This window comes from Brienomyrus brachyistius, unplaced genomic scaffold (genome assembly GCF_023856365.1).
Source record: "Brienomyrus brachyistius isolate T26 unplaced genomic scaffold, BBRACH_0.4 scaffold276, whole genome shotgun sequence".
NCBI classification, from domain to species: domain Eukaryota; kingdom Metazoa; phylum Chordata; class Actinopteri; order Osteoglossiformes; family Mormyridae; genus Brienomyrus; species Brienomyrus brachyistius.
In genome coordinates this window covers 115,552-128,682 of record NW_026042551.1, presented here as the reverse complement: position 1 = coordinate 128,682, position 13,131 = coordinate 115,552, and the positions used below count along the sequence as shown (strand labels likewise).

General features: G+C 41.1%; 1 long non-coding RNA gene across 1 annotated transcript in view; it reads right to left on the bottom strand.

Annotated features, from left to right (window-relative positions):
* Nucleotides 1-10,529: 10,529 nt before the first annotated feature.
* Nucleotides 10,530-13,131, bottom strand: part of LOC125728390 (uncharacterized) — a 28,316-nt gene continuing 25,714 nt past the window's right edge. Inside the window, exon 3 of the long non-coding RNA XR_007389055.1 lies at nt 10,530-11,033. This is a non-coding gene — a long non-coding RNA (uncharacterized LOC125728390). The remainder of the gene's footprint in view (nt 11,034-13,131) is intronic.

Sequence of the window (13,131 nt, the reverse complement as noted above, 5' to 3'; positions counted from 1 at the left end):
CAGACATTTTAATATAGCCCATCACTGCCTGTGGCAAGATGCAAGTAAGTCACGTGACACACCCTGTTGGGCCCAGCTTGCTCACCGCGAACATTGTTTTCCCATGACTAGTAAACCAAGGGGAGAAGCTGCGTTGGTGCCTGGTGCAAATTGACAAAGTATGCAGGAAAGTACGCTATCAAATATTCCTCACTGAATGTCATTATAGGCGGGAAAAATAAAGCAATTAGCAAGCAGCAGTGCTGTACTCTACAACTTGTGGATTAATTTGCCAGCCTGCTAGTGACATTCTAGTTAACTTCACAGGCATGACCAGGCAGTGGCGTATCGTGGTTTGTCACATATGCAGGATTCATTACAAGTGGAGAAGTCAGCTGTGTTAAAAATCAGCTAAACTGAAATGGAAGGCTTGTAGTATAAGGGAGAAGGTGAAGGAGAATGTCTTTTATGTGTTTTAAGTTGATTAAGTTTACATATGGTAAAGGTTCATTGTCTCTTCAAATGAGTGCTTGCAAATTTAAGGATCTAGGAAATTAGCTTAGTCTACTGTTGCAATAATACACAGCTGCAGACTCTTAATGCCACTCTCTGGCTCCTTCCGGTTGGTGGACGCATGTGCAGAAAACAAAGAAACAACAACTTTTTTGCTGTTTCACAAGCTTTCAAAGTAGAGTTCCATGGCACCTTTAAACTTAAAGGCCTGTATTTGCAGTAGAATGGTCATGCAATTTGGATTTAACACCAAAAAAATGTCCCTGTGCGTGCAGCATTTAATGAATTACCCCTCTATACTTTTTGCACTGCACTTGAGATCTGAAGAGTCCTTTAATTCAATAGCAAGACCACTACAATTCTCTACATGTACATCAGTTTAACCAATCATTATTTAAACTAATCAAATTTTGTGTCAAACTTCACAATATTTTAAATAACCTCACAGACACAAACCATACGCAAAATAATCCATATTTATTTAATAGAAAAACAAGAATAAGAAGTCTTATCTTAACCTATTCTTATCTTATCCTATGTAATCTTATGTCATACTATCTTACTTTAATCTTAACTTATCCTATCTTAGTCTTATCTTATTCTATGTTATCTTACATTATATACAACCTTATCTTAACCTATTCTTAGTCTTATCCTATGTAATCTTATATCATACAATCTTAGGATTAGTTAAGATAAGGTTAAACTACCTTAATCTTATATTATCCTAAGTACTTGTGAGATGTCTCACCTAATTATTTACAGGTTCTATGAAAAACTATTTACATCACACTGATAGCCCATCTCCACAGCCATCTCCAGGACCCCGGGAATGGCACACAGCTGATCCAGCGCCTCATCAGGAAACATCAGCTCAGCTTGGGCACCCTCATTATCACCATATGAATAGTGACCCCCTGAATTTTGATTCCTCCCCTGCTTGCAGATGTACACTGCATGCTGAAAATCGTTCCAAAACTGATTACACCAGTAATGAGCAAGGCACTTGGCATCGTAGGTCATGGCTGAGTAGTTGCATAGATAAAAGTTATGGAACTTATTGAATCTTTCCATTTTTTCAAAAACAATAGAAGGGGACATAAGTGGGGGTTTCGGACCCGTAACCAGCTCAGATGAGGGGGCTGCAGCCTGCGCTGGAACCTGATACAGAGGGGTGGGATGAACCATGGCTGGAGCTGAAGATGGGTGTGGAGCTGGGCTTACAGGTGAGACTACACATGGTGACGGAGGAGGAGAGTCTGTAAAAAAAGATGGGGATGGAGAGGAGGCAAAAGAGGATGGGACTGGTGATGGAAATAAGAAGGAAGTGGAAGAGAAGGCTGGTGAGCAGGGCTCAGGCTCTAAAATTGATGGAGTGCGACACAGGATGCTAGCAACCTCGTCGTCACTCTGGGTGAGATCCTCACACGGGATCTGGTCACCCACCTGGATTGAGTCAAAGGGGTTTGCCAATTTGCTGTCACTGAAGGTTAGCAGCTTCTGTAAATTTTTGGTAAATGGCCCCTTCTGTTTTTTGTACTTCTTTCTACGGCCTGACCGGCCTCCCGCCGTATTTCTACGGCGTCTTCTGCCCTGCTGAGCCCTGCTGGTCGCCACCGGGATGGGAGCAGATCCAGATATGGTGAGGGAGCTGGGTGCCGGCGGCCCAGTGTGGCATTTCCTCCGACGGCCTCCACTGCTGGTACTGGTTCGTCCTTTGGGATTATAAAGACAGGGGACAGCAAATTTAATCAAAGTGAATCCATATGTCACTCTACAAGAAAAGTACATCACATACATCACAGATATCGCACTTGGCAGTCAGTATTGCACATTGAGAGAAATTCTGCCATCTTATCGGATATAGGAAACACATGCTTGGGAGACTTATGCGCTGGTCTTGAATTGGGCTGCCTGCATTTCAGCAGGGGAACTTGACCTATAAAAACACACCATGTAGTGCACAGATTCCCTGACATGCAGAACAACAGCGAAAAACAACACTGGAAAGGTTCATGTGCACCAAATTTACAGATGTAGCCGCTTGAATTTTCCCCTGTTTCCATGATGGGGCCTTGGCTGGTCCTTGGCTGGTCCATGACAGGTCCCTGCTGGGCCTTGGGTGGCACCTTGGCTATAATGAGATCCCCCACGATGATGTGTGTAAAGTACTTGCAATGATTTATCCATCCACCAGGGAGAGCAGTGATTATGGAAGCAGAAATGACTTACCTGAAATCAGGTATTGTAACTCCACTGCAGAAAATGAAAATCTAAGGAAGTATAATTTTCTTATATTTAGACAAAATTCCAATTTCATTAATAAACTGACTACACTGCAATAAATGGCCTGTGAAATGTAAGAAATTGTTTCTGTTGTGAGGCAAAGATGGCCTAAAACTAGCAAAATGTGTTTTAGTCAGTTTATTGATGAAATTAGAATTTTGTATTTTACTTCACCTTTTGGAGATAAGGCGGACCCAAGATGTGTGCAATACAATAATTACAGGCCTAAACAAAGTAATACGGTTGCTTGTGGAGAATAAAGGTGGACAGAGTGGAAAATGAAAAATAAAAATGCTTATGGTTCTGTACTGTGCTTGAATAAAACGGACGCATTCCTTAGTCTGTTCTGTCTTTCCTTCTGGCTAACAGTCTGAAAGGCTGCTGATGGCTGCACATTCACAGGAGGGCTGGGGGCAGTCACGATGATGTGTGAATCTGTCATAAACTGCTCTGCTTGGCCACAATGAAAAGAGATATGTTTGCAGGGGATCAAAGTGAGGTTGTTTTCTTAACCTAAGAACACTGAACCAACGGTCAAGCATGGTGGTGGTAGTATCATGCTGTTTTGCTGACAGTACTGTACATGAGAACATTGCAGAAAGACAATGGGATAATGAAGTAGCACTAGATAGATAGACTGGGATTTTTTGTCATAGTACCAGACACAAAAAGAGGAACATAAAAGAAACATAGCATAACAAGTATTTACTGTAACCCTATGGAGTCTGAGGCCTCTCACCCACTTTCAAAGTAGTCTGACAGGCCTTGACATTTTACTGTTTTTCTGAATTGCTAAAACGCATGTCCTAAAATCTCTCATCTCCTGTAATCAAACCACTAAGCACAAACTCTAAAATTCAAGCTAAACTCACAAAACCTTACGCTTGTCTTGCAAAATCAAACAATCTTCTCAAAACTATATTATCTTTGCTCAAAAGCAAACACTGTTTTCAGACCATGCATCTCGTCAGTTGGGTAAAGGTACACTACTGAACAGTCATAGCACTCTACAGCAAAAAATGAAAACAGTACCAATCAAAACTGTTGTTGACATGTAAATGAGAAACCGTAAGACTATAATAATAGTTAAAAAAAATGATGGTCGTCTACCATATGACTGATAATTAATATGTAACGTTTGCCATACTCAGTACTCCAGAAAAGTGACTGTAAAGAACAACGCCAAAAAGTAAACAAACGAGAGGCATATTACAGTAAAATGTTGTGCAACTGCCAAGCCAGAGTCACAGAAGAATATTCATCCTGCCTCATCGCCATGTCTCAGGGCTGGGTCTAGCGATGCTATCCCTTGTTGAGTGATGCAGAAAGAATCCTCTGTGTGACCCATTTGTACCTTGACTTCAAAATGCAACTCCTATCCTTCTATGGCACGTATTCTATGTTCTAGTCACTCTTTGGCTTTATTCAGCACAAACTCAGCACCAATAATCTGTCAACATTTAGAATGTGATTATTCTATTTATTTTTTATTTTTTTGTTAAAATCTACTTTAAACATACACTCTTCAAAAACCTATTTTCAGTGGTGCTGACAAATTGTAAAAAATCACATTATAAATATTTCTAGCCTAAGCTTGAGCTCTGAAGCTTACAGACATAGGGGATGGCTACACAAAGGTGAATGAGACATTCAGAAAATTGTATGAGGTTTGATTACTAAAGTGTTACAACTTTGAAGTGACTTTGGAGTCACCAGACCTTTGCATACTGTCAATGGCCCATCAGTCTGGACTGTCTGTCACTGCTCTTCACACCAATCAGTTTGGAAAGGCAGTGTGAATTTTACAGGTTTTTTTTTCATTTGCTAAGACAAATACTGCAATACTGAAGTTGCTTTCTCAAAACTCTTCATGCAGTCACCACAACATTTACTTATGTGGGCTAAACTGTTTAGCATTTCACTTTGCTTTCATACAAAATGCAATCAATGACTAAATGCTTCAAAAGCCATGGATTCCTGTCTCACTCACAATATTACATTTTCAGAGGCCAATTTGCACATACCTACATACTGACCCAAAAACTGCTAATAAGACAGTCAAAACTGAAACATGTCATTTTGCTAAATCACTATCAAGACCCTTTCTAAAACAGATTGTAAAAAACACATAATACAAAGAAATTATGTCAGTTGACACAAGATCAAACAATGAATGTTGGATGCCAGGATATTCCTCCAGAGCAATGCCAAGGATGGATCAGGCATGTGGAGATGTTACCCTAGATACTACCCTGTCTTAGCAATTGAAAACAACTGTAAGAAAAGACACAATACTAGCCTTTTTACAGTTTATAACATGCAACGGATTAAACGTCGATGAATAAAATGTGCAATCACATTATTCCAGGAACAATGCAAAACAATAAATGAATATTAGAACTACAAATTGTCACTCCTGATCAGGATGCCAAGCTTCAAAACAGTTCCTGTCTCGTTACTGTATGACATCATAGCGCTGGATTAGTATGTACCGGCATGCTCGCTATCCAAGTACCTAGCCCTGTTTGTCTCCGGTGTTGTAAAAACTCTGGCTGTAGCTTCAGTTTACTTTAACTCCAACAAGTTATTCGGCTAAGCAAGAAATCCTGCTTTGTGAAATGCCCCCGATCTCAACCCTATTGAAAATTTGTGGGTCCGTGCCAGGAGCCCAACTAGTTTAAATGAACTAGAAATTCTGCAAAAAAGAGTGGTCAAACATGCAGCTGGAATTATGCCAGAAGCTTGCTAACTGATACTTTATTGATCTCCCCTGTAGGGAAATTATCTTTACGCCTCCCTCAACTTGCTCTTTTGTGGAGTAAGTTGACCACGAAGGGCTGCCACCCGAGCTGGGGGTTAAGGGTCTTGCTCAAGGAGCCGCAGACGTGCTGAGGCTGGGTTTGAACCTCCGCCCTTCCGATTACAAGGACACAGGCTTAGCCCACTGAGCCACACGCAGATAATTTCCCTACAGGGGATCAATAAAGTATCAATTATGCCAGAAGCTTGCTAATGGCTACCAAAAGATTCTCGTTGATACTTGTTGTACTTGTGTATGAACTTGTGACCACAACTAAAATGTGTTTTTGTAAAGAAAGCGCCATCTCATGGCAACACCCTGCAAGTGAATAAATGAGCGCGTTCAGACGAGAATTTAGGCACACCCCCAGAAGGAGGGGGGTTACTCCCGTTGGCTGGCTTTTGCCAATGTGGGACATGTTCACCTGTTACCTTACCATTTGACGTCGCTTTCCTGTTATGTTCAAACACATCACAGCCACAGATTTTAACGGATTTCATTGTGCAGTACAGCAGACATGCTGAAAAGAGCCCCGTATTTTTACTGCTTCATGGTAACAAATCACCGTTGGGCTAAAGGTGAACCATTTTATTATTTAGTATCCTAAGACACGTAGTTCCAAAATAAGATAGTTATCACAGACTGCAAGATTCAACAAGACCAGCCAAGCCTGTTCTGACTTTCATTCTTCGAGTGCTGAGATATTCTAGGCATCATTTTGCCGTTCTTACCATGGCTGACTGAACCGGGGATGTCTTCCGGAGCAATCCGGACACTGACGGCGTCATTTGGCAGGAGCCAGTCGATTCTCCGCAGGTAGATGAAGGCAGACATCTTTCGCGTCTTGTCTTTTGCTGGGAAAGTGCAAATCTGAGCTGCTTTGAATGTTTGAATCAAAACTCGAAACGGAATTAGAATTGTTATGATGTGGTTGCTAAGATATGGTGGTCGATTAGTGTCAGCGCGCGGCAAAGTCTTCAAGCACTTTAATCAAATGACCATACACACGATATATATTGACAAAAGCGCGGAAAGATAATAGAAGCACCGTAAATTTAGAAGACACGCCTAAAAACAGAAAATGTTATAAATAAAATGTATTGAAGTATTTAAATAGAATTCCTTCCTGGCAGCAAGTAACGCGAGAGCTGCAGACGTGACGTTCCACAGACTCCCAGAATTCACAGCGATCGTTAAGCGACCCATTCAATCAGAATAGAAGGAAATGGCGAGGAGACGTTCTTATCTCACACTGGTTTTTATTTACAACTGAATGTTTAGCACACTTGGAAAATTCTGTAATCCATCTTCAGCCATTTCACTCTTCCACTGTAGCAACGCAAAGTGAAGAATTCTGAACAATGATGGCGGCACATTCGCAGCTGCTCCGAACTCTCCAGTGTTCCTCTGACTGTGTTTTATTGGTTTATTTGCTTCCGGTACCAGTATTTTACGCATCCTTGTTCTTCTTTACTGTTGGTGTATGTTTCTTTGATTTTATATTGTATTTTACTTGTACTTTTATCCTTAACATGGCGTCGACAGCCTTGCTCCAAAGACATCTCATTGTATTTGCACAGTGACAGTAACGCTATCTTATCTTGCGAGAGGAAGTAGCATAAGGCTGTACTGCTAACGTTAGCATTAGCAAGCCTAGCAGTGTTGGTAGTAAGGCGTTACTATAATCCCACTACTCTTGTCTGTAAGGAGTAATGTAACTAATTGCCATTAAAAAACACGGAAGGTGCTGAAATTTAAATGCACTCTTTACCTTTGTCTTGCGTGAAAATATTAATGGATAAAGGCAGCATGTTCCCTTAATTTCCCGTTTATGATGTAACGCCATCCGACCTCACCGTGGCGTGATGAATGTGTGATATTGTAGGTACGCTGACAGATACAATTAGACGGTTGTATTGTCTGGCACTGTCATGGCTGCAACGCTGAAATAATATAACTAGCCAGAGAGCACACATGCATTGGCACTATATCTCCGCGATGCTTGAAAACCCATCAGCAAACATCTCTGTGTTGCAGAAACATCGCCACCGATCATTTGATTCCATATTCCCCCGATGTTGGCGCGATGTTAAAGTGATCAATATGCAACCTTTAGCCCACTCTTATCTTCCTTTATCAGGCTATATATATACATATATATATATATATACAGGTTAGGTCAAGCTGGGGGAGCATGCGCTGATGCTGCCCCTTGCCGCACCCACCACACGTCGAAACTCCTCGCAGACTCATGGCCCAGTCCCACCCTCGTTATAAGTACTTTTATATGCAGTAATTGATAACTAGTAATTTCCAGTAACCTGCACAACGCTGCTGGCTAGTAACGTTGCCACCGTTGGCTGAATCCGCAATAGTTGTGGTGCTATGATGTTAGATTGTTACAGGGACTGTGATAAATGCAAATGCAGACCCCTCTATTATGGTTGCGTTAAAAAGGTAAACATTTTACTCAGATTTCATGCATTTGGTGGTGTGCTTTTTATACCATGACAAGTTTTCCTAAAATCAGATTTAAATAATTGCAGGCTTTTCGATCCTGAACACAGCTATTCCCAAATCAGGAAGTAATGTTCTGAGTCGGGATGCTCTCCACAGCGCCGTAGTAGAAAGTCCAGTGTTGAGACCAGCATTATAAGCGGTGGTCTGGGCGTTCACTGCAGCGCGGATCAATCTGTCAACCCACGGTTCCTGATTGGGGAAGAGTGTGAACCATCAGTGTAAAAATCCATAACATGCAGCTTGATTATGGCAGAGGACATTGTGCCCAAATATTAAGGGAGGGAGTATTTAGAGATGACAATGATTATCTTCCCAGTGATGATTTGTGGCTTATCCGCTCTTTCAGAGTGCCAAGAGTGATTCTGGTAGAACTGAACGATGAATTTGTCGCGGAACATACCGAAAGGAACTGGCAGACAGATCAGGGATATCCCAGCCCATTTTGAGTTCCATTATTCCTCAAGTTGTGCCTGGTTTTAACCAACTGTCAAGATAATATTTTAAGTTTCCCTAGTGTGGATGTAGTTCAACGTATTTAGAATACATGTGTAATTGCTTCTGAGCATTTTCTGATTTGTATTTTAGTGGGCGGGAAAAAAAAATGTCAGAAAATACTTTGAGAGATCTTACTGTATGTGTCTGACGCATTTGAAAGTATTAACAAAAATGTGTAGTTTTATTTATTAGTTTGCTTTCTGTCATTTTAAGGACCTTTATCACTAGGCTTACAGACATTTTAATATAGCCCATCACTGCCTGTGGCAAGATGCAAGTAAGTCACGTGACACACCCTGTTGGGCCCAGCTTGCTCACCGCGAACATTGTTTTCCCATGACTAGTAAACCAAGGGGAGAAGCTGCGTTGGTGCCTGGTGCAAATTGACAAAGTATGCAGGAAAGTACGCTATCAAATATTCCTCACTGAATGTCATTATAGGCGGGAAAAATAAAGCAATTAGCAAGCAGCAGTGCTGTACTCTACAACTTGTGGATTAATTTGCCAGCCTGCTAGTGACATTCTAGTTAACTTCACAGGCATGACCAGGCAGTGGCGTATCGTGGTTTGTCACATATGCAGGATTCATTACAAGTGGAGAAGTCAGCTGTGTTAAAAATCAGCTAAACTGAAATGGAAGGCTTGTAGTATAAGGGAGAAGGTGAAGGAGAATGTCTTTTATGTGTTTTAAGTTGATTAAGTTTACATATGGTAAAGGTTCATTGTCTCTTCAAATGAGTGCTTGCAAATTTAAGGATCTAGGAAATTAGCTTAGTCTACTGTTGCAATAATACACAGCTGCAGACTCTTAATGCCACTCTCTGGCTCCTTCCGGTTGGTGGACGCATGTGCAGAAAACAAAGAAACAACAACTTTTTTGCTGTTTCACAAGCTTTCAAAGTAGAGTTCCATGGCACCTTTAAACTTAAAGGCCTGTATTTGCAGTAGAATGGTCATGCAATTTGGATTTAACACCAAAAAAATGTCCCTGTGCGTGCAGCATTTAATGAATTACCCCTCTATACTTTTTGCACTGCACTTGAGATCTGAAGAGTCCTTTAATTCAATAGCAAGACCACTACAATTCTCTACATGTACATCAGTTTAACCAATCATTATTTAAACTAATCAAATTTTGTGTCAAACTTCACAATATTTTAAATAACCTCACAGACACAAACCATACGCAAAATAATCCATATTTATTTAATAGAAAAACAAGAATAAGAAGTCTTATCTTAACCTATTCTTATCTTATCCTATGTAATCTTATGTCATACTATCTTACTTTAATCTTAACTTATCCTATCTTAGTCTTATCTTATTCTATGTTATCTTACATTATATACAACCTTATCTTAACCTATTCTTAGTCTTATCCTATGTAATCTTATATCATACAATCTTAGGATTAGTTAAGATAAGGTTAAACTACCTTAATCTTATATTATCCTAAGTACTTGTGAGATGTCTCACCTAATTATTTACAGGTTCTATGAAAAACTATTTACATCACACTGATAGCCCATCTCCACAGCCATCTCCAGGACCCCGGGAATGGCACACAGCTGATCCAGCGCCTCATCAGGAAACATCAGCTCAGCTTGGGCACCCTCATTATCACCATATGAATAGTGACCCCCTGAATTTTGATTCCTCCCCTGCTTGCAGATGTACACTGCATGCTGAAAATCGTTCCAAAACTGATTACACCAGTAATGAGCAAGGCACTTGGCATCGTAGGTCATGGCTGAGTAGTTGCATAGATAAAAGTTATGGAACTTATTGAATCTTTCCATTTTTTCAAAAACAATAGAAGGGGACATAAGTGGGGGTTTCGGACCCGTAACCAGCTCAGATGAGGGGGCTGCAGCCTGCGCTGGAACCTGATACAGAGGGGTGGGATGAACCATGGCTGGAGCTGAAGATGGGTGTGGAGCTGGGCTTACAGGTGAGACTACACATGGTGACGGAGGAGGAGAGTCTGTAAAAAAAGATGGGGATGGAGAGGAGGCAAAAGAGGATGGGACTGGTGATGGAAATAAGAAGGAAGTGGAAGAGAAGGCTGGTGAGCAGGGCTCAGGCTCTAAAATTGATGGAGTGCGACACAGGATGCTAGCAACCTCGTCGTCACTCTGGGTGAGATCCTCACACGGGATCTGGTCACCCACCTGGATTGAGTCAAAGGGGTTTGCCAATTTGCTGTCACTGAAGGTTAGCAGCTTCTGTAAATTTTTGGTAAATGGCCCCTTCTGTTTTTTGTACTTCTTTCTACGGCCTGACCGGCCTCCCGCCGTATTTCTACGGCGTCTTCTGCCCTGCTGAGCCCTGCTGGTCGCCACCGGGATGGGAGCAGATCCAGATATGGTGAGGGAGCTGGGTGCCGGCGGCCCAGTGTGGCATTTCCTCCGACGGCCTCCACTGCTGGTACTGGTTCGTCCTTTGGGATTATAAAGACAGGGGACAGCAAATTTAATCAAAGTGAATCCATATGTCACTCTACAAGAAAAGTACATCACATACATCACAGATATCGCACTTGGCAGTCAGTATTGCACATTGAGAGAAATTCTGCCATCTTATCGGATATAGGAAACACATGCTTGGGAGACTTATGCGCTGGTCTTGAATTGGGCTGCCTGCATTTCAGCAGGGGAACTTGACCTATAAAAACACACCATGTAGTGCACAGATTCCCTGACATGCAGAACAACAGCGAAAAACAACACTGGAAAGGTTCATGTGCACCAAATTTACAGATGTAGCCGCTTGAATTTTCCCCTGTTTCCATGATGGGGCCTTGGCTGGTCCTTGGCTGGTCCATGACAGGTCCCTGCTGGGCCTTGGGTGGCACCTTGGCTATAATGAGATCCCCCACGATGATGTGTGTAAAGTACTTGCAATGATTTATCCATCCACCAGGGAGAGCAGTGATTATGGAAGCAGAAATGACTTACCTGAAATCAGGTATTGTAACTCCACTGCAGAAAATGAAAATCTAAGGAAGTATAATTTTCTTATATTTAGACAAAATTCCAATTTCATTAATAAACTGACTACACTGCAATAAATGGCCTGTGAAATGTAAGAAATTGTTTCTGTTGTGAGGCAAAGATGGCCTAAAACTAGCAAAATGTGTTTTAGTCAGTTTATTGATGAAATTAGAATTTTGTATTTTACTTCACCTTTTGGAGATAAGGCGGACCCAAGATGTGTGCAATACAATAATTACAGGCCTAAACAAAGTAATACGGTTGCTTGTGGAGAATAAAGGTGGACAGAGTGGAAAATGAAAAATAAAAATGCTTATGGTTCTGTACTGTGCTTGAATAAAACGGACGCATTCCTTAGTCTGTTCTGTCTTTCCTTCTGGCTAACAGTCTGAAAGGCTGCTGATGGCTGCACATTCACAGGAGGGCTGGGGGCAGTCACGATGACGTGTGAATCTGTCATAAACTGCTCTGCTTGGCCACAATGAAAAGAGATATGTTTGCAGGGGATCAAGGTGAGGTTGTTTTCTTAACCTAAGAACACTGAACCAACGGTCAAGCATGGTGGTGGTAGTATCATGCTGTTTTGCTGACAGTACTGTACATGAGAACATTGCAGAAAGACAATGGGATAATGAAGTAGCACTAGATAGATAGACTGGGATTTTTTGTCATAGTACCAGACACAAAAAGAGGAACATAAAAGAAACATAGCATAACAAGTATTTACTGTAACCCTATGGAGTCTGAGGCCTCTCACCCACTTTCAAAGTAGTCTGACAGGCCTTGACATTTTACTGTTTTTCTGAATTGCTAAAACGCATGTCCTAAAATCTCTCATCTCCTGTAATCAAACCACTAAGCACAAACTCTAAAATTCAAGCTAAACTCACAAAACCTTACGCTTGTCTTGCAAAATCAAACAATCTTCTCAAAACTATATTATCTTTGCTCAAAAGCAAACACTGTTTTCAGACCATGCATCTCGTCAGTTGGGTAAAGGTACACTACTGAACAGTCATAGCACTCTACAGCAAAAAATGAAAACAGTACCAATCAAAACTGTTGTTGACATGTAAATGAGAAACCGTAAGACTATAATAATAGTTAAAAAAAATGATGGTCGTCTACCATATGACTGATAATTAATATGTAACGTTTGCCATACTCAGTACTCCAGAAAAGTGACTGTAAAGAACAACGCCAAAAAGTAAACAAACGAGAGGCATATTACAGTAAAATGTTGTGCAACTGCCAAGCCAGAGTCACAGAAGAATATTCATCCTGCCTCATCGCCATGTCTCAGGGCTGGGTCTAGCGATGCTATCCCTTGTTGAGTGATGCAGAAAGAATCCTCTGTGTGACCCATTTGTACCTTGACTTCAAAATGCAACTCCTATCCTTCTATGGCACGTATTCTATGTTCTAGTCACTCTTTGGCTTTATTCAGCACAAACTCAGCACCAATAATCTGTCAACATTTAGAATGTGATTATTCTATTTATTTTTTATTTTTTTGTTAAAATCTACTTTAAACATACACTCTTC